This window comes from Protopterus annectens, chromosome 7.part1 (genome assembly GCF_019279795.1).
Source record: "Protopterus annectens isolate FY-2018-M chromosome 7.part1, PAN1.0, whole genome shotgun sequence".
Lineage (NCBI taxonomy): Eukaryota > Metazoa > Chordata > Ceratodontiformes > Protopteridae > Protopterus > Protopterus annectens.
In genome coordinates, this window is record NC_056740.1 from 158422749 (window position 1) to 158450667 (window position 27919).

Below are 27919 nucleotides of genomic sequence, written 5' to 3' on the forward strand. Positions count from 1 at the left end.
GTATTGGCCTGTACTTCAGAGAAGTAGATGCCAAACAGAGTGGTCCCAGGACTGAACCCTGAGGTACTCCACTTGTCACTTGTCTGGAGCTGGATTTAGAGTCTGCTACTTTTACAATCTGGGTTCTATCAGTAAGCCAGCTGGCAACCCATCGAGTGACATAGGGATTTATGCCCAGCTTAGTAAGTTTATCTATGATTCCAGAGTGGGGGATGGTGTTGAAGGCCTTGGCATGGTCCAGATAGGCTGTGTGGACTGCCTTACCCTCGTCCACAGCTCTGGAGACTGATTCAAAGAAGTCAAGCAGATTCAGGAGGCAAGATCGGCCCTTCACAAACCCAAACTGGGTGGGGATCAGTGTTTGAAGGTTGCCAATGTCTTTGTTTATAAGTTCCATGATAATGTGTTCCATGCCCTTGCAGATTAGGCTTGTCAGACTGATGGGACGGTAGCTTCTGGGATCCAAGGTGGATCCCCCCCTTGTGGAGTGGGATAACTGTAGCTGTGCGCCATTCAGTGGGCATGAAGCCTGAGGTGAGGCTATGATTAAACAAGACACTTAGGTGAGGTGCCAGTTCATTTTGTAGTTCATGTAGTACACAGCCTGGGATGTCATCTGGTCCCATGGATGCTGTATTCTTAGCTTTGGAGAGTGCGGTTTCTACCTGTGTGGCCGTGATCACTGGAATTTGGCAATCTTTTGGTATTGAGATGGGCCCTTTAGGGGGTGAGAGGGGGTGAAGTTGGCACTAAATCGATCTGCCAGGATATTGGTAATATCCTTGGGATCAGTATATTTAATGCCATTCTGTTGTAGCTCAGAGCAGATTTGAACATTGCCATTTAGATTCTTGACATAACTATAGAATTGGAGCCCCTGGTGGGACAATAGATTAGTTGATCTTAGTTAGTCTTTGGAATCTTTGGCAATTTTATTTTCATAACTAGCTTTTGAGGATTTTATGAGGGATCTCAGCTTTTTATTGAGGCTGGTGAGGGAGTTTTTTGCATCCTGGGATTTTCCTCTTTTCTGCAACAGCTTCTTCCTTCTGTTGTATAGTTTGTTTATAGCAGGGGACCACCAGATCGGCTTCCTTTTTTTGGAGAAGAGCATCTTGGTTCTATTTGGGATGGCACGATTCATGCACAAGTGGATGTGGTCGTACAGTGCCTTAGTGTAGGATTCTGCAGTTGAACATTCAAATCCCATCTGCATGGGTGTCGTGAATTTTGTCACTTCTGACTTCAGTAGCATGAAGTTGGCTTTGGAAAAGTTTTTTAAGGAGGTTTCCTTACTGGGGGGTAGAGGTGGGATGTGGATGTCATGAGTGATTTGCTTATGGTCAGACCAGACCAATGAGGGGGTGGCCACTGGTGTGGAGCATCTATCTCCCATGTTGGTAATGACCAGGTCTAGGATATTGGAGCCCCTGGTGGGACAATGGATTAGTTGATCCAGGGCATTGGAATTTGTGAATTTCAAGAACCGTTGGGAAAAGGAGTTGGTACCCGACTAGTTTTCCTAGTTAATGGCAGGGTAGTTGAAATCACCCAGTATTAGGGTGTTTGGTTGTATATTAATATTTTCCAGTATGTTTAGAAAGGTGTAGTGAGATTCTTGGGGCATGGTGGGGGATCTGTAGCAAGCTACAATTTGGATTGCAGTCTTACCTAGTGTTAGTTGCTCCTGGAGAATTTCAGATGCATTGTGTTGGGCAACTAGCCTGGAGGTGTGAATATCCTTGGTGAATATGGACACTCCTCCACCTTTAGTGTTTCGGTCTTGGTTTTGTGGCCAAAAAGTGTGGTAAGAGATGTAGCCTGGTAACGCAGGGGTGCTCTCTGGAGCCTTGAACCAGGTCTCAGTTACTGCACAGATATCAATGTTCTCCATTTTTAGGAGTGCTTCGAGAGAGTGCATTTTGAGGTTTAGACTTCTAGCATTGAGTAGCATTGCCTTCAGATTTTGCATGCTTGTATCTGTTATGGTGGTGGTTTTATCCTTTGAACCTTGCCTATAAAAGGCACTATAGGGGTGGCAAGAGCTTTAGCCAGTAACCTGAATCCCAGAGGTGACAGGTGCAGACCATCTCTGGAAAAGCATCGTGGTTTGTCGATCATGTCTTCCCAGGCAGACAAATACAGGATCCCCTTTGAATGACACCAGAAGTTAGCTAATTGTTGAAGTCAATCATTTTGTCCTTATACTGTGGTATCATTCTGGGCAAAGGCAGGATGCTACTCAGGGCTAGAGTCATATCATAAAGAGAATATTTGCAGTTTGCGTGTGTCTGTGTGTCTGTGTCTTGACCATAGAGTCAATGTTTGCAACTGACCACTGTAGGTGACTTTGAGAACATTGTGGTAATTACTCGACTATTCTGTCCTGTGATCAATGAAAACTATATATAATTAAAGTAAAGTTCCATGCATTCCTACACTATACACACACACACACGCACAGATATATATATATATATATATATATATATATATATATATATATATATATATTTATATATATGTATAAGGCTCAGGTATTTGAACAAGTGGAGTAACAAGAATAATAATTTAATTTCTCTTTGCTGACATGACAAGATGACTCCCATTCCTGAATATCTGCTGATCTTTCAGCTCTATTCTGAAAGCGGTTGTGATCTCTGTGGAATCATATCTATTGCTTGACAGCAGTTTCATTGAGTGATTGTACGATTAAAATAAAAGGAGAGAAACAAGTTCACTGAACCTCAGAAGTAATTTTTTCCCACCTCCCATTTGGGGAGACAGGCCCCATACCCCTAAACTTAAATGTACCTATTCCAAGGTTGTACACTAGTGAAGGAAAAAGAAAACTCCAGTGTTAGTAAAACTTAACTCCTTTTCTGCCTATCATACGGCACTTTGGAAAAGTGTAAGTCGACCAACAGGAACCCATCTTTGCTGGCTACATGATGCAGAAAATAGTAACTCTGCAGCCTTGCTGGCATAGACTTAACTATCTGGCCTGGACAATGGAAGATCCAGCTGGAAAGACAACATTAAGGGAATGCAGTCTTGTTCACTCTACTTGGAAAGGCTGCTGCCACTGATAAGATACTACTGGGCTTAGGAAAGCACTATGCCTCCCAAAGAACATATAAAACTAAAATCAGGAAGGAGCACAGAATGTGGAATAACTCTGTGGATAGCCAAGACAATACAAGTGTATGTGGCACCTGCTGACCAGCATAAGGCAAAGAAGCAAGGTATACAGAAAAATTAGTGACCATGGAAAATGGCCCATTATAATCTGACTCATCCCACATGCCCCAAAAGTGGCTAAAGTAAGTCAAAATGGAAATGGGAGACAAATGAGTCAATAAGGGTTGGATGATCCATCCAGAAGGAATCAAATAAAAAGTGAGATGCCCTCATTTCACCTTATTTCATCTTGCAGTTGCTTCCATTGATCTGAAATTTTCACAGGGCTCTGTAAATCCTATGTATGTTGCCTCTTGGAATCTAAACTTTCTTAAGGGTTTATGAATATTTACAGTAAAGGTTTATTGCTTACACTGATTTTAACAGAGTAAAATATGAACCATTTTTTTGCAATAGAAAGCAGTCTGGTAAAAAAGCTTATCTAGGGGAAGACACTGAATGTTATACAGTGAAGATGTTTTCTGCATTAGTGAATGGAACAATGTATTTGGTAGGTCAGTGATAAGTATGTCCCAGCCTCTGGCCATCACCTTTAGGTAAAAACTAAGTACTGTATTAACAAAGCAAAGGAGTGGAATAAGACAGGCCTAATTAAGCATCAGCACAGTTTTTTTCCCCGATTCCTTATAGTACACCAATTTTTTATAGGCTATTCTATCTATGGTTTATTATGAAATGAGAATGAAAACTTATTTCAATGTGACAACCATTTATACAGCTATGTTATCTTAGGTTCTGAATTGAAGAGAGCATTTCCAGTCATTCATCTCCAAAACATTAGTTTCCATTTTTTCACTGCACATCCCTGAAAAATGTAGGGTGGTCTTGCTCAAGAAAACGTAGACACAACACCTGCATCAGCATAATGCATCAATAATGTTTCATGAAAGTGTTGCGACATATCATTTGTGAATGAAAAGGTGGTGTCCAAGCACAAACCTATGGGAAACAGTTAGTAGTACTGTCTATGAAACAGACACTAAGCTTACATATTTTTCTCAGAAAGTTATCATCATAAGGTAGCTCTCTGTCTGTCTCAGCTGCATGACCCAGTTCTTGAGCCTTGCTGTGCAACAGTTTGATTTTAATGAAGCTGCATGCATTGGCTAAACTGTGGAAAGCAGTACCAGTAAGAATTGATTTGCTAATACTTAGAAAGTAGAATGCTTGTGATTTTAGCAACCAAATCTGTACACTGGGATGAAAGCTCTTCAAAGCATGACACATGCATTGTTTTTTTTAAAAAATATGTTAAATGGTACATAGATAACAGCTAAATGTGTTATTGCTATACTAGATGGTTTACTGTACATATGCCTGAAGCTGGACGTTTTCATTGATAAAAAGTTTTTTTTGTCTTTTTAGCATATCCCCTTTCCTTTACAGCCTGTGTCCCATTGCTAGTGTACTCTAACCCAGCAGATTAATGCTAAAGACACAGGTAATTTTTATACATTTATCTGCCTAAGCCTTTACTATGATTGTGACGCGTTTCGCCAAGAAGGACACCTGCATAGCCCTCCTTCATTGTTTTTTTTTCCATCTGCCTGTATACTATCCATCCCTCTACTCAAAGTAAAAAGGTATTTTATTTAAAAGGCAAAGAATTATGGTTTACTGAAGCGAGTCCAGCAATATGGGGTTACCTTACAGACTTTCCACTAGTGCTGAGTTGTATTAGCCTATTGATTGGTTCCAGCTGATATGTACAACAAATAATGTTTCTGCCCGCTACGCTCTCTTCACTCCCCTCCCTGTCCCCATATCCCACCCAACCCCAGCACACGTACACTTATTCTAGCCAAATGTTCCTCCCATTACAATAACAACCAACCACACCTGCAGCAGCAACTCTAACCACAACTCCAGCCTACCATCAACCTCCCACCTTAAGTACCATGATCCTACGCACTCTACCTATACTCTTTACATGCACCCTTCTTGCACACATTACATCTTACCAAAACACCATTATACCCCAACCAAACAACTTCCACTGCACAAATACAGTCACCAGCACTCATGTCACACCATCACACTACTCATACACCTCTCACAACAAATACACCCCAATGCACAATCCACTTAAGCTATTACCTCCACCACACAAACAAAGTGCATCCCTAATGCCTTACAAACTATCCCTCAACCTACTTTATCTATCACCCACTTCTCCCATACAAAAAGCTACGCCAAAACTTAATTAATTTTCTCATTACTAAAACTAACATCCTCAGCCATAACAATACTTGCCCTCAGCGGGGACATCCACCCAAACCCTGGACCCCACAACTCCTCCACTGATAGTCAGCCTAACAACCTCACCCACCCTCAAATTACATCCAACAGGAAACCAACTGATTTCCTTATCTTAAGCCTAAATATCAAAAGTATAACCAATAAAATCCATGAGCTCCATGCTACCATAGACTTATACTCCCCTGATATTATTATTCTAACAAAAACCTTGCTCAAACCTCACATTACCAGTGAGCAAATTCTCCTTTCAGGCTACACTATCCTAAGACAAGATCAGTTGCACAAAAAAGGGGGTGGTGTAGCTGTAATGTATAAACAGAATCTTAATATTCAAATCCTAAACTTATCGCCCCCCCCCCCCAATTGACAAAGAAGAAATAATCTATATCAACCTAAAAGTAAACCAAGACAAGACCATTAACATAATAGGATGCTACTTCCCACCTGGCAACAATATCCCTCCACTAGAAAACCTCCTCAGCTGGGTAAATCATCACCTCCCACAAGATACCATAATATTAAGTGATTTTAATATAGACTGGCTATCCTGTTCCTCCCACCATCCAGCCCACCATCTAAATCTTCATGTTTTTTTCCAACTTATCCAGACACCCACCAGAATAAATAAGAATTCCAACAAGCATTCTACTCCTGACTGGATACTAGTCAGCAAAAGCCCCCAACCATACACAGCTGGCTGCCTCCCAGATAGCCTCAGTGATCAAGCCCCAACTTTCCTACTCAAAAAACACATATATCAGGCTAAACTCATTACCTATCAGGAAATACATAATAAAGTAAACTTTAACCCTGACAACTTCATCTCAGCCCTAAAAAACTCCAACTGGACTCCACTAAAATACCCCAACCTTGATGACACTGTCCAATTTTTCAATACCACCTTCCTTAAAGTCCTAAACACCCATGCACCCACAAGATTTACTAGAGTTAAAGCCCAGTCCTCCCCATGGTTACAAAACACCACTATATCAGAAATGAAAAACCGAGATAGAGCCTGGAATCACTAGCGCAAGACAAAAAAATCCCTCTGATAGACAGAAATTCTGTGAATTACGTAACAAAGTCAAAAAATTAATAAAACGGGACAAAATCCTATATTACCATTCTGCCCTGAACTCCACCCAGAACAACCCTAAACAATTCTGGTCAACCACCAACTCCATCCTCCACCCAGGAAAAGTAGGAACCCTCCACCAAACAAAACAAACTCCTCTGAAAACATTGCCACCTCTTTCAACACACTTCACACAAACCATTCTTTCACTAGCAAAACAACACAACCCCTCTCCCCTACCCCCTCCAGCTACACCTAGTAACCTGCCCACTGCATTCGCTTTCTCTCCTATCCCTACCTCCGACATAAAAAAACTCTTAAGCCCACAAAACTAGCAGCTGACAACCTCCCAGCTGAGTACCTTAAAATTGCAGCTGAAGCCCTAGCCTACCCAGTTCCAATCCTGATTAACCAATTTTTATCTGAAAGCTATGTCCCTTCACAATGGAAAATATCCCACATTATCCCCCTCCACAAAGGTGGGCCCTCCACAGAATTCACCAACTACCGGCCCATAGCCATTCTGTCTCCTCCATCAAAAATACTTGCATTCACTTTCAGGTTCTAAAGTACCTCCTTACTAACAACCTCCTATCTAACACACAACATGGTTTCTGACCATACCACAGCACAACCACTGCCTTACTTGCTTTCACTAATACAATCAATCAACATAAAAGCAATGGTTATTTCACCTCTGCAACTTTCCTAGACCTATCTAAAGCATTCGACATGGTCTCTCATAAACAACTCATTACTGTCCTCAATTCTCTATCCTTCTCTCAATCTGCAACAAACGGGTTCCAGAGCTGCCTGACTGACTGCCATCAATCCGTTGTTTGGAATAATGCCCAACTCCCTGTCTCAAAAGGTGTTCCCCAAGGATCCATCCTTGGACCCTTACTCTTCTCCATATTCACTAATAATCTAGCCTCTGCTACCAAACAGGCCATTCTCATACAGTACGCAGATGATTCCACCATCATCTGCTCAGCCCACTCCCTACCTGAACTTCAAAAGACCACACAGGAAGCCTTTTCCTCAGTTGAAACTTGGCTTTCAGATGCACAATTAATACGTAACCCAAACAAAACAAAACTCATCTTCCAAACCACCAAACACAATCTAAACACCCGCCAATTTAATATTAAAACTAATGACAACACTATTACCCCCAATAGACCACACCAAACTACTTGGAGTTGAAATTGACAATAACCTCAAGTCTGACATCCACATCTCGTTAACCATAAAAAAGTACACAAAAAACTAGGAGCTTTATACAGAAATAAGCAATTCCTCACCAAAACAGCCAAGATTTCAGTTGCAAATAGCCACATTATCTCCACCCTACTCTACGCCTCTCCAATATTTACCAACCTAAGGCAAAGTGAGTTAGGTAAACTCAAAGCTTGCTACAACAAAATAGCAAGGTTTGCCACTGGTGCAAACTACCATAGCCACCACTGCACCTCACTTACTGAACTAGGCTGGCAAGAACTCCCTCACCTCCTTCAATGGTACCAACTCTCACTCGCCCACAAACTACTAAATCATCCTCTAAAAGTCCCCTTCCTCCAAAATCTACTCCAACCCTATCATACCACCAGATCACTATGCTCCAGTAACAAAAATCAATTACAGGTAACTAGAACCAGGAACTATGCTGGAGAAGCTCTCTTTGTCTACTCCATAGCAAAATTATGGACTACCCTTCCTCACACTATAACTTCTGTGTCATCACCCACTAACTTCAAGGCTGCTCTAAAATCTCATCTAAAAGAGCACTGGGCATGCCCCTGTAACAAACCTCAACATCTCTACCCCAAACTCTCTAATCCCTTTCTTCCATCCGTCTAACTACCTTCGGATTGCAGCCAAATACATTGCTTGTAAACCTATATCTCAGCTGTAATCTTAGCCACTGTTATTCAAGGGTAATAGCTGCTAGCTCAGCTATTAAAATACTTGCTAGTCTTTATGGCACCAATGATATAAGTGTTGTACCATTTAACTAAATACTTAATTTCATTTTGAACTATAACTGTTTACTACTATTGCTAAACAAAACCTACCTATACTTCTTGTAACTTGTAATTAATTGTTGTTTTTAATTGTTGTTTTTATTATGGATCTTTTCTCCCCCGGCCTCCGCTGAAAAAGGACCTGTGTCCAGTCAGATTTTCCCGGACAACAAATGTAAATAAATAAATAAATAATAATAATATCAAGAATCAGACTTTCCATTTCAACAAAGCAGTCATCAAATTGATACAGATAAATGGCAGTTCTACAGACTGAGTGATTTCTGTCCTTGCTACATGAGAAATGTATATTTTTTATACGTGCTGATATCTTTACTCAGATTCCATAGCCTATAACTTTCCATTTTTGATGTTTTGATAATAGTACCTTATGTTGTAAGCCAGTATACCATCTGTGGCTGTACACCAACTCACTTGTTAACCACATAATATAGAAGATTAAGATTAGGTCTCTGATTGTAGTCATGTTATTATGTGCTTGCAACATGGATGCCAAGAAATTCACTCTCCAGGTGAATCTTGGCATCCATGTCCAGAACACATAATAATTGATTATGATGAGTGAGAACCAAGCATAACTCTTTGTAGCTGCATGGAATTTTATCTACTCCATGTACTACCAATTACAAAGAGAAAAAGAGTGAAGTTTATAAACAAAGACATAGGTAACCTCCAAACCCTGGACCCCACTCAGTTTGGGTTTGTAAAAGGTAGATCATGTCTACTAAACCTGATTGACTTGAGAGCAAGGTAGTACACACAGCCTATCTTGACCTCGCCAAGGCTTTCAATACCATCACCCACTCTGGAACTATCATAAACTCACTAAACTGGGCGTAAATCCCTATGTCACAAGATGGGTGGCCAACTGGCTCACTGACAGAACCCACACAGTAAAAGCAGCCAACTCCAAGTCCGACTTCAGACCAGTGATGAGTGGAGTACCACAGGGTTCAGTCCTGAGTCCTCCCTGTTCGGCATGTCACAAGATGGGTGGCCAACTGGCTCACTGACAGAACCCACACAGTAAAAGCAGCCAACTCCAAGTCCGACTTCAGACCAGTGATGACTGGAGTACCACAGGGTTCAGTCCTGGGTCCTCCCTGTTCGGCATCTACTTCTCTGAAGTGCAGGCCAACACAGAAGGTCTTTGGCTAACAAAGTTCACAGATGACTGCAAACTGGGAGCCATAACAAAATCACCTAATGATGTAGACATTCTACAAAAGGGCCTCACAGAGATAGATGATTGGTGTCAAAGTCATGGCCTCAAGCTCAATGCCAAGAAGTGCATTGTCATCCCCTTTGGGAAAAACTCAGTGCCCATGAACTACCACATAAGCGGTAGCCCACTAAACACCAAAAGTGTGATAAGAGACCTTGGGACACAGGTAGACAGTAGACTCTCCTTTGATAACCACATTGCCACAGTAGTCAGGAAATCCTTCTACATGGCACACCTCATCACAAAAGGGTTCTCCTCTAGAAAAAGGAGGTCACTGTTCCTCTCTACTCATCCCTCATCAGACCCATTATAGAGTGCAATGCCCCATTTGCATGTATCTCACAAGACACCTACAACAATTGGAAAGGCCACAGGAATACCTCACTAAGAGGATTACCAGGTTCAAACAGATGCCCTACGCAGACCGTCTCAAAAACTCCAGCTCTACTCTGTCGCATATCGCCTACTCAGAGGCAACCTTTGCCTAACATACAAAGCTATGTCAAACCCAGAGCTGTTGGACATGCTCCACTTAAAGAAATCCCAATATCTCCATACCACATGCTCTAGGGACCTAAACCTTGTCACCACAATAAACAGAACATGCTGGATGGATAGATTCATGTCCCAGAGACTTCCCATACTCTGGAACAAACTACCCATTCATGTCAAGCAAAGCTCCTCATTGGCCCTATTTAAGAAAAATCTTGACAACTGGATGGAAAATAGAAAATTCACCCTGGGGACCACTTCTGTGGCACTACTTGACAGGGGCACAAGAAAATAATTTTCTTGGGTGTCGAAAGCCAGGTAACCTTTTTGGCTAGGCTTATATAGGCCCCCGGGCTGATAACCTAGTACCTACCTATGAACCTTTGAACCTATGAAGTTTTTTCTGACTTTGAAAGCCAGTAAAGTGTTTAGTAAGTGTTGGAGGAAAATGCCAGCGACAGATTGTAAATACTGTTATAATGTAATTAAATGTTTTACTCACAGACTGATTCCTGTAAACTTTCATTAACAGAATGAAAATTTGAATCAAGATATTTAGGAATGGTTGAGAGTGAACAAAAATCCCTTCTGTGATCTCCAACCATAACAGTGCTTATGGGAAGCATAACAATTGTTCAACATCTCTGAAAGCACTTTTAGAGCTGGAGCTCACACTAGAGAAGCAATTTATGGTCCCCCCACCCCTGTTTCTGGAGTGTAATCACAGTACACCATCCATTACAATATTATTAAATGGTACTGCTACTAGAAGGGGTATCCAGCCACTATAACACAGGTATTCAAGGGATCAGAAAAGCAAGGTAAAGTTCTATTACAGTTTACAACAATATCTAGTCAGAAATACTCATTTTAAATATCAGAAGTCACTCCTAGCAAAGATTCTTTGTATGAATATTGTGCAGCTACCAGTAAATATTCATGATGAATAGACTCAAGTCAACTGTAACACATTCTCCAAAAAAGCAATAAATGTACAACTATAACAGATGCACAAAAACAAAATAAGCAGTAAATGTACAACTATAACACATCCACAAAAACAAAATAAGCAATAAATGTACAACTATAACATATACACAACAAAATAATCAATAAATGTATAACTATAACACATGTATACATAATAAGCAGAAATGTACACTTTGTTAGCACTTTTGTGGGCTTCATTTGAAAATGGAAATACTTTGTTCTAATGAGTTCATTTTAAAGACCTCATAGCTGGACATTTCCATCATAAGCTTTGCCCAGCAGATAGATATCTCTGTTTCTCTCTCTCTCTCTCTCTTTTCTCTGATTACATGAATACCAGTAAAGACTGGTAAAAATATATTTAACCATACTTTTTTGTCTCTGTAGAATCAGCTTAACCCAAAATTAACTTTGCTATGCTTTTCAACCTACAAGAACTTTGAAAAGTCTGAAAATATATGCTCGTTCTGATAGGGTATTACTTAATTATGGCTTTAACATACAATTGATGCACTTATTTTTGCCAGTGAAGTTCGTATTGAAATAACTTGTCACAGGCTGAAGATATCTAATTTTCCTATGGTCCTTCTAAATATCATCTGTCAGTATTTGTCCAGATCTGCTCCATAGAATATTTATAAGAACATGCATTCTGGTGCTGTTGTCAGTTATTTCACAGACAATACAATGTCATTATTTTTACATCAAGCGCACTGTTAGCTTCCTTAGAAATAATCAATTTTTGATGTTACATGAGTTGACTGACAACAAAATCAATTAACTCACTTTTCAAGATGGCTCCTTTCCTGAGTGCAGAAGGCGGGGCTTATCATCCAATAGTTTTGCCCTTGCAACCTCAAACTTTGCCTAATCAGTCCTGAAGTTACCGCAGGGGAAACACACAAACCCCAAGCACAGAGCTCTCAATTGACAAATGTGCAGTGCGAGCCACTGTCATCAGCATAGTACTTGACTAAATAACAGTGGGTAGGATAATGACAAACATTAAAGATACCGAGCTGAATATATCTCACTTTTTAAAGGACGTTTGTTAGATATACTTTATAAATAACAAGTAAGATGGTAAGGTCGTAAATCTGTTAAATCTGTTTTGTGATGTGGCTTTATACAGTATACATACACTGAGAAACATTATGTCAGCAAGGGAAAGAAAGCCTCTCTTCTCTTCTTTTGCTACCATATAAGGCAGACTTCTCTTATTTTTATTCTATTCTTAAAAAGCATATTTCAACTGCATTCATATTTCTATTTTTGTGAAAATTTTGATAGTTACACAAACAGAAGAAATCAAACAAACCAAAAATGGAAAAACGCTAGCCCGCACCAACTCCTACCTTTCACAGTACAAAACCACTAAATAACAAAATACTGATAATCACAGTGAAACATTTAGATAGTTGGCATGTGCTTAATGTTGCAGAATAGAGTAAATGCTGAGTGTGATATGCTTCTCAACATCAGTGTCCATCAGGTATTATGTAGCTTTAGGGCAGAAAAACGTAATGACAGAAAAGCAACACAAAGACAAATAGCATTGTTTCCATTTGTGTAACTGGCTACATAACAAAGTTATTCTGTCGAAGGGCAAAATATATTGATATGCACACAAATGCCACTGTTAAATAGTACAAACTCATCAATGAACTCTTGTAATGAACATAGTTTCATTTAATTACTGACTTACTTACCTTCTAATATATTTATTTAAATGTGTATGCCAATGATTCTAGGACTGGATGAAACTGCTTATGTATAAGCATGTTGATATATAGCTGCATGTATTCATCACTTTTTGTGTAAATAAATTACATGTGATCCCTTAAATGTATTTAATTTGTAATACATGGAGGTTTGCACTCTATAACTTCTCTGCAAAGTGTAGATGAACAGTATAATATAGTAATATTAATAAAATATTATAGACAAATACACTGTGGATTTAGCAATCTTACCAAATACCTTACAGTGAAAGAAACATTATCCCAGGAAAAACTTTTCAAGTTCCTTACAATAAGAGACATCAGCATTTATGGGCAAGTAAACACTTGTAATGAAAATGGATTTTCCACCGCTTTGTCAAGGACATAAATGTTCGTGACATGACTAATATCAAGTGCAAATGAGCATCCATCCTAATTTAGGGAAACAGCATCCAAAGTTTATTTCACTCATCATCTGCGACGTACTCCACAATTCTATTACATATCCATGTGTCTCTTCATAAGAAGCAATCACTTCATTCAGTAGAAGCTTTTGCTTATCCACAATCCTTATCATAAAACCAAAAATCATTTAATGTAATGAACTGTCATTGTTTATTTAAGCACCATCAGTAACAAATGCTGTCTGATTAGTATAAAGATTTCAGCTGAAACAAATAAGATGTAAGAGAATTCATCCTTCTTCAACTCTTATTGTAGCATAGACTGCCCAATCAGATGATCAAGCCTGGATACATAACAAAGCTTAAAGCCATCATTTAAAAAGTTGGAGATCCTTGTGTTTCACTTTGAACATTTCAATTTTACAGTGTAATCTCTTAACAAGTAGTAGAAAGAAGAGAGACAGCTTCAGCTCTTACAAATTTATATTGTCTTTCTAGCCAGAATTTCAGTACAGATCTTTGCTGTATTATCTTTCTCCAGTCTAAATATAACACTCATGCAAAATTTTCACTTTTCTGTTCTATCATTGCCAGAGGTGCTACAAAACTAACAATAGTCAATAAAATTCAGAATAAGAATGAAAACTATACATATTACAGAATAACATTTTTAAAAAATATACATACAACAAAATAGCAAATAGATTATGTTTCTGCTTTTTTGTTCTAATATTACTTTTCCAAATTTTATCTACAATGCTTATTTCTCTTCCATTTCTAAATAGACACTATATCCCCAGTTTCATAGCTGCTCATCAAACTGGTGCATAAAATAGGTAATAACATAACCAGCATGCATAAATAACTCAATAAATCACTTCTGCTCTCCGTATATTTGTCAACAGAGATAGAATGCAGCCACAGAGTAAAAATGAGTGCAGCAGTCCTATTTTTGAAAATTTTCCACTACAATTCCTTCTATCCACAAAAATTTTGCTTTTGCCAGTGTACTGCAGTGGTCTCAAAATTTGGTGTCTTCTGATATTCTAGAAACTGGAATGCACATTACATAACAGATCAAAGCTACTAAGCATATTGCTTCCCCTCAGCACTGTTAACAAAATTACTATTGTACCAATAAATTTAAACTACGATGATTTTGAAATGCAGCATCACAAAGCAGGAAATTATATGTGTGACTTTATAAAGTGCCATCCAGCTGCAAAGTGATGACTCAGTAGATCTGAGATGTTCTAGGGGACCTGGGTACTATAGAGTCTAGTTGGTGGGGAAGGGAACAGACAGATTAAGCACTTGTTCATTAGTCCTAATGATAGAAGCATTTTGAACCTTGCTGTGGCCTCTAGTGAAGGCCTAAGTCTGTATGATAGAATGGCAGTGTGGGGGTGAAAACCAAGCAAATAATCTGCAATGAAATTTATGTCTATGGTAACATATGAACAAGACACACATTTATATAATTGTACGTTATGTATAGGTGGAGTGGGATTAAGGGAAGGCCAAAGTGGAAGAAGCCTCCCCTACCATATGGATGTTGTCATACTGGGATGTTTCTTTCTTCTCTCCATCATAATGTACAGAATGGAGGGGAGGCATCAGAACATGGGAGATAATAGGTGGTAAAGGAGCTACAAAAACAAATGTGAAAAACATTTATAAAATAATCCTGTATTCTGAAATCATAATATAAAATCAGTTGCTTCTCATTAAAGAAATTGTTTTTCACACAACCTATAGCCAAACCTGAAACACAGATAATAGTGTATACATCTAGTCATAACACACATTTATTAGTATACCACTATGTGAAAATCCATCCCTGGCCTCTATTTGCCACAGTCAATGACATGGTCAATTAGTAGGTAATGCCTAGTCTAAGAAATAAGCAAAAACATTGATTTATAGAACAACTAACATATATTCATAATTTTATTTAAAAGTACATTCAATTAAAAATTTGTAACCTGACTAACTGATATGCTTAAGACAGCATACCAATACCAACAACATGACACTGGAAAAAATCTGCCACATAACTAAATATTTATATTTTAAAGGAGTACCGCACCCACAGACTCAAAAACATGTTTAAAACATCATGGCATGATGTTTCCTACACTTTAACAGCACTCTGGGATTATTTACAGGATTTTAAATATTTTTATATGTAATTCCAGACTCTGACCACCTGGAGGCTGGCATATTGACATGGTTTGGATAAATCAGGTTGCCATCCAGTATCCCGGAAATCATTGTTTGGCTCAAAAATGTTACATCATGCAGGCCTCCATTTTCCTAAAGTTCCTGTCATTTCATAGATGTTGCATGTAGGGTTGCCACCTTTTCAAATGGCCAAAGTGGGACATTTTTGGTACAAACATCAGATTTTACAGGCCGACACATGCCCACGGTCAGTACAAAGGTTATAACTTAAACTTTTTTGCCTAAATAAAAGCTTATTCTTGTAGCATTTTAGTTGCTTATTCTGTTTCTTATAACATTTAGGTATTTTAGATACAGAATAACTGTTTTATGTAACTATTACATAAAATATAGGAAATAATTCTGTCCTAAAATCTCAGGACATTTGCCATTTTTACAATTTTTTGTCAGGACACAACTGCCCAAAGAGGGACTGTCCCTCACAAAGTGGGATAGGTGGTAACCCTAGTTGCATGCGTACAAAGTACTGAGTAAAAAAGAACAGTGTAAGTAACATTCCCTGCTGCTGGATGACTACTTAAAACAGAAACAGTGCAAATGCCACAGAATGCACTCAAAGTGCTGTTTACTGCTGCCTTTTTTTCTAATTTAGTTTAAATGGCACTAATTTGTGAGACAATGAATTCCAGTCCATTTACTTCTCCCCTCCCCCATAACACTTAGCTACCCTAGCTGTCAAAGTCCTGAGGGTAATTTGACCTGGTAATTCCATTGACTGGCAGATCTTAGCAGGGTGCTTGACTCCTGTAATTTAATCTTTGCTCTAGCATTTCCTTTGTTAGAGGGGACATTTTTTTGCTGCACTATAGCCATGGCCTTACTTGACTGCATTCACATCCAGTTTATGTAGCAACTCCTGTAAGGTCTTGCACCAAGGAGCTAAAGAATGAAAAATTTATACTATTAACCAGTTTAGATCTTTATTAATTTAAGTGTTAAGGAATCACTTCATGCTTCCATCTTGTTAAAAATTGAGATTTACATGTGCAAAGTGTGTTGGTATGCAGTGTTTGCCTTCATATGTTTTTACTCCACTGGTTGGTTTGCAAAAAAAAACCTTTTGCAGTGTCCCTGGATTTGTCTTTGTACATACAAACCACATTGCTATATTTTCCCCTTCCTTTTTCTTGTGTCCAGAAGTCACTTATAACAAAGTAATTTTTTTGTTGATTTTTTTTAAATAAAGGATATCAAGGTTAACTTACCTTGAATCAGATAATGGATGCCACTGCAAAGAATCACTGTTGAAATATTTGTGCATGGACAAAATCCCTTACTAAATCTATTTGCCAGCCTCCAGTTCAATTGGTGCTATGGCTTTAATATACTGGTGTGTTTGCTCATGCCTTCCAAATATCTCCACCATTACATACCAGTTTTGCAGTGTAGTAACCACCCGACATGCCCATACACCTTTAGCCATCAATATGCAGCTACTCCTGTTCATGTGAGTATGTGAATTCATTTTCAGACTTAAGGTGTGGAAGCTGCACTGAATAATTCTAGGTGCTTGTTCAGGTTTCACATGGTGCTTGCTTAGAGCTACTCTCATGTTAAGCTGCTATGAATATGTTGCACTGCCACCTCTGTTACCAGGGTAATGTTTTAATCTTTCTATTCCCGCACTGCACACTAGCAGTATCTGGTGCAAATACAACAGAGGAGTATGCAAGCGATACACCACCTAAGCATCATTTGCCGTGCAGAATGTACAAGTATGCATACTAAATTTCTGTGTTTCCAAACATCGGTGTTGCTACACTACTACTGAATAAAATTAACAGCACTCAGGCTGGAGGAAGGACAAGAGAGCCATGACATCACAGAATGGGTGGGTCTTATTATTTTAGTTAGAATCAGATGACGGCTGTGGTGATGTCACTTTGGGGGAGGGAACTGATTTAAAAAAAAAAAAAGTACCTGCATTGCCTGGCCTCGATGATGTCAGCAATTGGGCGACTCCAGCAACTTTATTCAAATGTGAGAAAATCATTTTGTAAGTGAAACCATCACAGTATGAGAAGGTAGGCTTCTGTTACAGAAGTAAGGGGAATTATAAAAATTGTAAATGCTTTATTGTTGTTGCTTTACAGAGGACAATGTAAATAGGGAGGAAAAGGGCCGTGAAGTTGAGGAATACATTAGAGAAACCTGTTGTACTCCTTTAAGCTGTCAAAGGTGCGTGCTGTATCAATGTGTTTTGCCTTATGTGTGCTTCAAGGTATTGTACTGACCCTTTAATGGATGAAGAGCAAAATTGTAATAGTTCAATATATCTGCATTTCCACCCATTACAAATGTTAATCCCAATGCATATATTTTAGAAACATGGGCATTTTGTTGTGAATGTTATACTGAGATGCGTGTCTATCATTCTCATGTTGCCATCTGATATAAATTGTTGATTTTTTCATTAAGAACAAATTAATTAACAAATGATCAAAACCTGCCATTTGAGCAATGACTTCATCTAAATAGTGATTTACAAAAGTGAGTGGTTTTGTATGGTTAAGTTCTCAGTTTCTATTGCATAATTCTTCCGCAAGGAGCACACAACTAAGTCAGAGAAATGACAGTATAATGACACTTGTTAGAGTCTGCTTCAAACCTACAAATGGGGAAAGAACATATGCTAAATTAAGACCTTCAACATAGAACTACCTTCCATCTTCAGTCTGGTATCAACAATCATTTCCATCTTTTAAGAATAAATTATAGAAAAAAAATTCTAGGAAACCAGTTGTACTTTGTTTCAGAACAATGGTTAACTTTGCTGTAATCTACAGTTGCTAAATGCATCTTATGTAATTGTATTGTAACTTTCTTTTGGTAGGTAAATGCATTTCTAACTTATCTTTAAGTGCAAATATTGTATTATTTGAAGTTTTTGATGTCCAGCGCAACTCTGATTGTTACTCCATGCACTTCCATTGTACAACATCTGATGTAACGTTGCTTATTTATATTTTGTATTTAAACCTTTTATTTTGTGCCCTTTCAGCCCAGGTCATGGCTGTAGAGGCTCTCCTGATTAGTCCACTTACCCAATTATCAAACTTAAATAAATAAGTAAATAAATAATCAAGTGAACAAATGAAAGCAAATTATTTGTTTTTCAGTAAAGCGTAAGGTTTCTCTTAGCTATAAATAAGCAATTACAATTTTCTCTGAAGCTGGAATTCAAGCACTCATTTTTGATAATTGTGAATCACACTAGCTGTTCTAATTCAAAAAGCTGCCCATTTTTCCATTCATACCAGCACTACTACATAAAACATAAAAGTAATTTCATATGTGTTTCCCATGATAAATACATTGATTGTGAAGGCTCATAATGTTCTGATTGATATTCCACTATTTACGTTTTGGACCACATGTGTATACCACTAGTTCTTATCAAGGGATATGGCAAGAAATGCACATTCAATACTGACAGCATCTTTTTATTCCATCTTGGCCACCCCCACCCCATCTTTAAACAAAATCTACTACTTAAAGTATATGCTACTTCTAAAAAAATGGCACCTTCTATAGAGTGAAGAAATGATGTAGCGTTATGTTTTTCATCCACAGTAATAAGAGATTGTTTTCCAAAGCAGTGACTCCGTATACAACCCATAGTATACAAAGTTATACTGTACACATTAGTTTAAACAATTACAGATTCCTTTTTGCTTCTGTAAGCCAAAGTGTTTCTGAGAGTTGTACAGAAAAAATAGATTCAGTTAACTAGATCAAGTATTCCTGGCTTCACCCTTAATCTAACCATTGACTTCACACTAACAGTAATGAAATAGGGAGTGCAAGATTCACAATGGAGTGACATAGTAAAAAAGTTTGGTGTAGGACTTCTTCCAATCATAGTCTCATTGACTGATGTGCATGATAATGTGAGAATAAAATAGCTGAAACAGAAATACACAAACTGTGTTACATCTACTTCTATTATCTATTTACTGGGTACTCATGATATGTAAACGCGGATCAAACTATGGTTTAGAATTTATAACAAACATTGAATATGCACCAAAACAATCATCAAAGTTTAATAAAAATGAATTTAATAGCTCAAAGTAACAAAACCAGTTCAACTAGCTCTTCCCAAAACATACAGCTTGCAAACTAGCATATCAAATCCATTTCTGATTGTTTCATTTAATTCCACATCTGACAAGTCACTTTCATCAGCTTTCAATGCTTGATTTAGCTGCTAAGCATTTAAAGAAAACAAACACATATTGCCCTCTATCTAGGAGAAGCTCCCTGGATTCACAGTGAAAGTACTTCTGTGTGGAACAAACCATCTCATGAAGTATAGAAGGAGCACAAGGGATATTACTAAGGCTATATGTCTTCTGAATGCTTGCCCCTTTAAATTATAACTTTCCTCAGTGAAAAGTAAGGGAAAACAACTAGACGTCTGAATTTATAACTGTAAAGGCTTCAACTAAGGGTACTTATGTAACAATATAACACTGTGTCCAAAATTTGTTTTTCGGCACAGAGAACATTCCTGTTGGCAGGTCTTTAAAAAATGCTGTAACATTAATCAACTGCAGTTCATGGGCATTCCTGAACTCAGCGGCTCAGGCATTGCTGACCCCAGCACAGATTTTCACTATTACCAAGCTAGATGACATCTAATATCAGATGCAAACCTGTTTTTGTATTGCCCTTGCTTAGTTCACCTAGCTATTATCTTGTCTCTAGTTCAGAAACAGACTACATGCTTATTTATAAGCATAAACCTGACTGACACCCTACAGTTTCTTACTAGACTGTATTGATTTTCACACTACTCCCTACACTATTAAACCAGTGAATTAAGCCTCTTATAATACTACAAAACATAGCAGAATATTTACTACATATACGAAATTTCCAACGGAGGTCAAACCAACAACTTTAATTCTAAGGTCATAGTGGAGATTGCGAGCCGATAAAGTTTACTTTCTAGCCCCAAATGGCTTAATGACAAAGACATACCACAGGGATTTAAACATTTCAGTCAATGCATATCTGTCCAAAACTAAGTGTGAGCAACAGAGCCACACATCTGGCTGATGTTTTATGATGTGCAGCAATTTTACATTTTACAGATTATAATCCGTTAAAATAGGCCTCTAGGAGAGAAAAATACACTGCAACCTTAACAAGACAGTAGAATATAAGGTACGTGCACCTCCACCCTAAGATGATGCTTTCTAAACGGGAATTGTGATGTTGAATTATACCAAACTATCAGAATACCACAGAGACCCTACCGTCATCCTGAATCCGCTGTAGGCACAGGGCAAGATTTTTTCTCCAGCTTGGCATCTTGACTCGGGAAACAAATACAGGATGGCTTGAAAATCCCAACAAAATGTAGAATTCCAAGTGAGTTTGAGGGTATAGTCCAGGGAAGTGCAGGCTATGTGCTCTTGTTGCAGGAGCTGCTGCTGTGTGATGCGCGCGAGAAGGCTGGCCACTCACGAGCTGTGTGCTCCATCAGTTCTCGTGGAGACAGAGCCAGGCTCAGGCAGGCAGCTTCTTCCTCCCCTTCCAGCCCAGTCGTTGCACATCACATTGATGGCTACCTTAGAGCTTCCTAATGGAGACCCGTTTACTCTACAAACGGGGGCGAATTAGCGGTTACCGAGGTGACATAGAGTTTAAATAAAGCAACCTGCAAGGTTCACACAGAAAGATACAGTTAAATGGGCTTCAAGTATGATGAACGAAAAATGAAAAGAAGTAAACGTGCATTTGTAAAACTGGACTGGACAGTTATTAGTAATTACTGGTATTGGGAATGATGTGTTTATAATTTCTGCATTTGAGATTTGTGCTTTACAAGAAGATTGCACTGTACAGCAATGTGATACGTAAGTATCTGTCACCAGTTACTAGTTTTAAATAGCTGAGCTTCCGGGATTGAATTGAGTGCAGTGTCAAATTGTAGTAATTGTTTCTGCAAGGCATGCGGATAAAACGGCAGTCTCACGGTGTGTGACGCAAGCCCCGGTTATGGCTGTAAGGTAGGTAATATCTGCAAGCTTGAAAAATGAGCTGATCCTCTATTTAGCCAATAATGCACGCGTGACGGTTGTTTATCCTGAGTTCGGTCAACTTCGGTGGAGTATTGCGGTGGCTGTCTGGAATCTGGTTGGGCACTATAGAAAGTCTTATAATGGTCTGGGGCTGAATGTGTTGAATTCCAATGTGTGTTCTGGAAAAGAAACGACATGAAGGTCCAATATAATGGAGCTGTTGTTACTAGAGTTGCAGCGGAAAAATAGATGTGACATCTAGTAGCGAAACAATTATGGCTACAAGTTATTGTGTTGTCGCTCACTCGTGTTTTCCTGTCTCGTTGTTGGTGTACATTTACGCGCGCGTGTGTGTGTGTGTGTGTGTTAGTGGTGGTGCGGGGGGAGGGTTATAACTGATCCCATCTGTATTTAAAAAAGTACCAAATAAATCTCTTCAACCGTTGGGATCAAAAGTGAACTGGTGAATGTTAATTATTCTGGGATCATGATTACATTTTGTGTGGCCACAGACGATATGTCTGACGCATACACAATACAAAATGAGTCAAGCAAAAAGCGACTAGTATGTAAACTGTAAATGAAACACATTTGTTTCTAGCTTAGATGTTTCAAGCATGCTGAATAATAAAGATGCTGCCAGTCTCAGGAACTGGTACAGGAAATTGCGAATTGTACATAATGGTAGAAATAGTGCTGCGTCTGGAAGTCCTGTGGTCCCCGAATCCAAGAGCGAAGCCCGAGAAGTGAAGGTGATGAGATGCCACGGACTGCAGTGGTGCACACTTGTCAGCAGTTTCTGTATGCTGCAAAGTATTGACAATTTACAGCAAGACAGGTGAATACTAGATATAATTTCTTACCAACACAATTTTCATATTAGAGATGTTATTTCGAGGTCAACCGTGCAGTTGACCCTGCCTTGTGCCCTGACCACACTGACCACAACAAATTCACTTTTTAATAAATTGTTAGATGCGTGCATTTTCACTTTTGTAATATTTTACTATTCAAATAACGGTGTTTAAAACTGCCAGTATTGTATGTCAAGAAGGTAAGGCCGGTATGGCGTCAATTAATGGCTTTTTATTACACTGATATGAACTTGGTACTAATGTAATTAGTGCAATAATTTTAAAAGTGACGGGGCTTACCTCTTGGTCTAGTTATGTTGTTTAGACCTAAAGTAACCTCTTGAAATAGTGTGTATTTTTGGTGTTGATCGGGGTGGTTGCAAACTCATCAATCTACAGACATTTAAAATAGGTACAGAAGCTGCTGAAAAATAAGAACATTCAGCCAAATATCTGGGTACCTAATAAGCATAAAATTGGAATAACAAATAATGCTGATCTCTTCCCATTCCCGGTATGACTGTGGGGTACTTCTCAGAGTCAAGTGTAAAAGACCGAGAGTAACATAAACGATGCAATAGTACACGCGTATTATCAAAGAAACGATGTAAAATCTCTGGGCTTTAGTGATTAATATTGCAAAAATCTGACCCAGAAAGACACGTTTTTTGCGTCTGAGAAAGGGACTGTAACACGCAGGACCACGTTCTTTAAATTACTAGTGCCACCATTTTTGTGCAGATGGTACAATTTTATGTGTACTAAACAATTTCAAAATCATGCGGAACAAGGTATTCGGGAAAATTAGGTGAAAGGGTAAGTCACGCTTAAAACTAGACGCATAACTCCATAAATCGGTACATAATGTATATAGGTATATCAAGCCTAAAAGGGGTATGTACCTCCAAAACAGGTACTGTAGAGAGGTCAGGGGCTACTCTGATGAAACTAAGTAGTCACCCACACACCTATGATAACAGCACAATCCATAGATTACAATGGAGTTCCATACATGCAAGCAAACAAAGTAGAGAAATATTGGCCGACAAATACTAAGGTGACACTTATCGTGCTTTGCATGCATCTTCCTTTTCCTTACATTTGATATCAAATTAAGTTCCCCCAAAACACTAATTACTAAAACTACTATTTAGGGCCACTTTCACAGAGAAAATTCATGAATTTTAAGTTTCTATGATAGTGATGACCTCAAGCCACCTTCTTGTGATGTAACTAACCACCTATTTGCTTGACTGTTAATATGATGAATTGTCAAACTGCCCCTAGTGTGGGTGTTTGATCTTTGCAGTAACTCTGCAAATCAGTATGTAGCTTAGATGCAGCACAAGCAAGTGCTGTTTCATTGTTTGTAGCCACATGGGTAGCTTAGTTTCAGTATTTTAGGTTAAAAGACAACTCAGAATGAAGCAACTAACAGCTTTTAAACTTCAAGTGTAGATGGATTACTGAATAGAGCACATTTTTCAGAAAACGGCAGCATAGCCCTTGTCTTACTGTTAGCCCTAGCTAGAAGAAAGGGAATGAAAGTATGTTAAAAACATTTAGTAGCATAATACATTTAAGTATATCAAAAGCTTAGTTAATGCTCCTGTAGGGGAAAGTTACCATACCCACTGGTAATACATTTCACTTCTAAGTGTTACCATACCTGTATCTGTAGTTAAAAAATGTTCTCTGGTGACAGCTTAATGGTGCAAACAAGGTAAAAGTGATGCCAAAGTCGATATGCACGTCTGGGTGTTCAGGTAAAGTACCAGGAGCTCATCTGTTTATTTAAACAAAAGAAGCAAAACACTGTAGCACCTTACAGTATGCTCACTACTGTATATATTCCTCCCTTTCTTTTGATGCATACCTTTTTTAAATCATTTTACTATTTGTTCTGGATATCTGCTTCATTGCAGAATTGCTATAAGACAATTGTTATGTTTTCAAAAATCAAAATATTCTTTCAGGATGTCACAGAGGTGGTATTGCAAGATATAAAACTCTGTAAATGAGATTGATAATCAGTCAATAGGCTTTAAGAGAAAGATGGCATTCTGAAAAAAAAAAACTTTGCTTTGCAATGATTACTTCCAAAACTAAACATAACTTAGGCGATGTAAATTTGAATCTGATAAATTTAGTTGTGGCGGCAGAAATGAGAACAAGCATTTTCCCCGAAAATGTTTATGTATATTCTCCGAAAACTGAGATTTTTGACCTGCTATGAAAATGCTGGCTTTTGAAAAAGGGTTATCTACAATAATGTTTCAACTTCTGTTTGTTTTATCTTAACTAGTTACTACGCATGCAGTCCAGGACACCATTAAGAAACTAACTGCCCCAGAATAGTATTGTGACTTGCTGAGTCATAGAGTAGCAAACAAATACCAACAGAATCAAACCCAGTACTATAAGAAGCACATTGTTAATAGTTCATAGTCTTCATCCTCTGTACTAAGTGCCACACCCTTAATCCTCTGTGCTAACTACCAGGTGTTTACAATGCTTTTATTTTTAAATTTAACTGGGCAATCCCACCAGATCCAAGTAACCCATTTCAGTGGCAATCTATTAGCACTCTTTGGTTAAGTGACTTCCTCAGAGTCATAAAGCAGGAGGTAGAAGGAATCAAACCCTGTAGCCCAGTCTACAAGAAGCTGCATATTAACAGCTCGAATGTGTTAAACATCTGCAGTAACAGGCAGATTTAGGGATTTGTAAAATAATGTCAAAGTAAATCAAATTAATCAACTTAATTAATTACATTAATTGAATGTCAGATAGGCAGAATTCAATTAGGAATACTAAGATAGCAATGTTGTGCTGTGGAGACCATAGCTTTTTAAATGCAGAAATTATTTTCACCAAAAATAAATAAATACATGCATAAATAAATAATCAAATTAATAAATAAATAAGGTGTGTTCTTTTCCTTGTTATGGTAACAGTGAGCGACAAGAAAGCACTACTCTATTCCAAACTTAGTACTTTTTTACATTTTCAAAAGTATTTTTTTTTTAGTGAATAACTATACTACAAGTTTATAAGCTCTGAACCAGTCTAGGTTAATAATACACACTAATGGTTTCAGTACAATTTACTAAGTTCATTAATTTCAGGATCTTGAATGTATTAGTTAGCTTTCTTGTATGACTTCTAGCAGGCTTGATCTGCTTAAGATCTTCACATTCCCCAGGATTCAATAAACTCCAATAGCACTACTCCTGCATGGAGAGAACTGTGTCTGTTTCCGCATAGTTTTAACAGCAGTGTGTTTTGCATATTCATGAAGGCGCGCTTCTACTAAGGCTAAGCGGACACAAACACTACTGACTGCAAGGGGTGTGTTTAAGTAGTGCATACACATCTGCCCCCTACACTCTCAAAGTGCCATGCATCACTCCTTAAATGCTTTTCAGTGTCCGTGGACATTGAAAGCAAATAAAATAGTAAAACAGTGTCTGTAGACATTGAAATAGCTAGGGGATGAATAAATAAATACAGGGAGTGTGTGACAAGTACTGTCACACACCCCCTGCATTGTCAAAGTGCCATACGGCACTTTCCAAGTGCTTTCAGTTTCTGTGGACACTGAAAGCAGGAAGTTTAGATAGGAAGCAATGCAGGGGGTGTGTGACAGGTACTGTCAGACACCCCCTGCATTGTCAAAGTGCTGTACAGCACTTTCCAAGTGCTTTCAGTATCTGCAGACACTGAAAGCAAGATGTTTAGATAGGAAGCAATGCAGGGAGTGTGTGACAGTTACTGTCACATACCCCCTGCATTGCGAAAGTGCTTTACGGCCATACCCCTCAACTGTACAGGTTTCTGCAGAATGTCCAGATGTCCACCTCACATACCTCTCAACCTCTTACAGCAATAAATCTGGACAAAGCCATAAATAATGGGAGACAAAGGCCCAAAAATAGGGACATGTTTTAAATATTGCTCTTACAAACACGGAAAGTGGATAGAATAACAGGTTTTGCAATAGCACAGATTTCCTGAAGGGTATGAAGTCTGAAATTCAAATGTCTGTCATTATTTTCTTACTTAAACCCTGAGTGATTTGCCAATAATTTGCTAGAAAACTACAATCATATGAGAAATGAACCAAAACTATGAGGCAGAAACCTGGACATTCTGCAAAACTCTGTACAGTTCAGAGGTATGCTGCATCATATTTTTGGTGTGTTCCCCCAAATATCTGTCCCCACCTGGCAAATAGCAGAGGATTGGAGTCATTAAATAATGACAAATATTTGAGACTCCACATCCATTGGAAAAGTCATGCTAATGCAAAACCTATTATTCTATCAACTTTCTAAGTTTGTAAGAGCAATATTCAAAATCTTTCCCAATGTGTCCCCTTACAATTCCCCTTACTGTGACTGACAAGAAGTATTGATACATGTAAATAAAGTGGATTTATTAATTTCCTTTTATTTTCCATTCTAACGTATGTTTAAGCGTAGCTGAGCAGGTTTGCACATTACGGCCCTCTGCCCAGCATTGCGTAAACCTGTCATAGCATCTAAATAAAAATGTATAGCTAACATCTTAATGATGAGATAGTGTAGTGGTTAGAGTCCCACCTTTCCATGCAGCCATTCACATTTCAAGTACCAAAACAGCCACTTCATTTTTACATGGGAAAGCATTATTAAAATTAATTTTTGTATGTTAAATTATGTAGTAAGTGATATTTGTTACCCAGGGTAGTGTAGCTGATCCAAAATGTAAGTGTGACTGCATATAACATGTGAAATCACATATGTATACACAAGTGTCCCTACAGTATAGTCACACCCCAAGGTAATGTAATGAAAGCACATAAGGGGATGTCATGTAAAGTAAATCATATACACTTAATATGTCAGTAATGATGAATTAATCTGCAATCCTGATATTGTTTTAAAATGAAAACTGAGCAATGCAAAGCAGTGCTCAGCTATGCTTAGCTGGTTTAAGCATTGCTTAGATGTAAATTCTAAGCAGCAGTTAGTTCAGCTAAGTGGCTTTGTGCACTGTTAAGCAGTGCGTAGCATTTACCCCTTTAAGCACTGTTCAACTCAGCTTAGCAGATTTGCACACCACTAAGCTGGGCTCAACAGTTTCAAAATGGTCCAGTGACAGCAAAGGGTGGGAATATGGCCTTATTTAAACTGCACAGGTAGGAATACAGATAGAACCTGTTGTTGTTGATCTGTGCAGGTACTATGTCAGGCATTGGTGAAGGAGCGTGCTTTTGGGTGCAGCATTGGGGCATTCAGGAATGCAGGGTCATGGCTGGACTCCTTGTAGAAAACCATAATGAGAGACTGCTGCAGGGCCAGTACCAGGGCTCACAATACAAAACGGAGGCCTG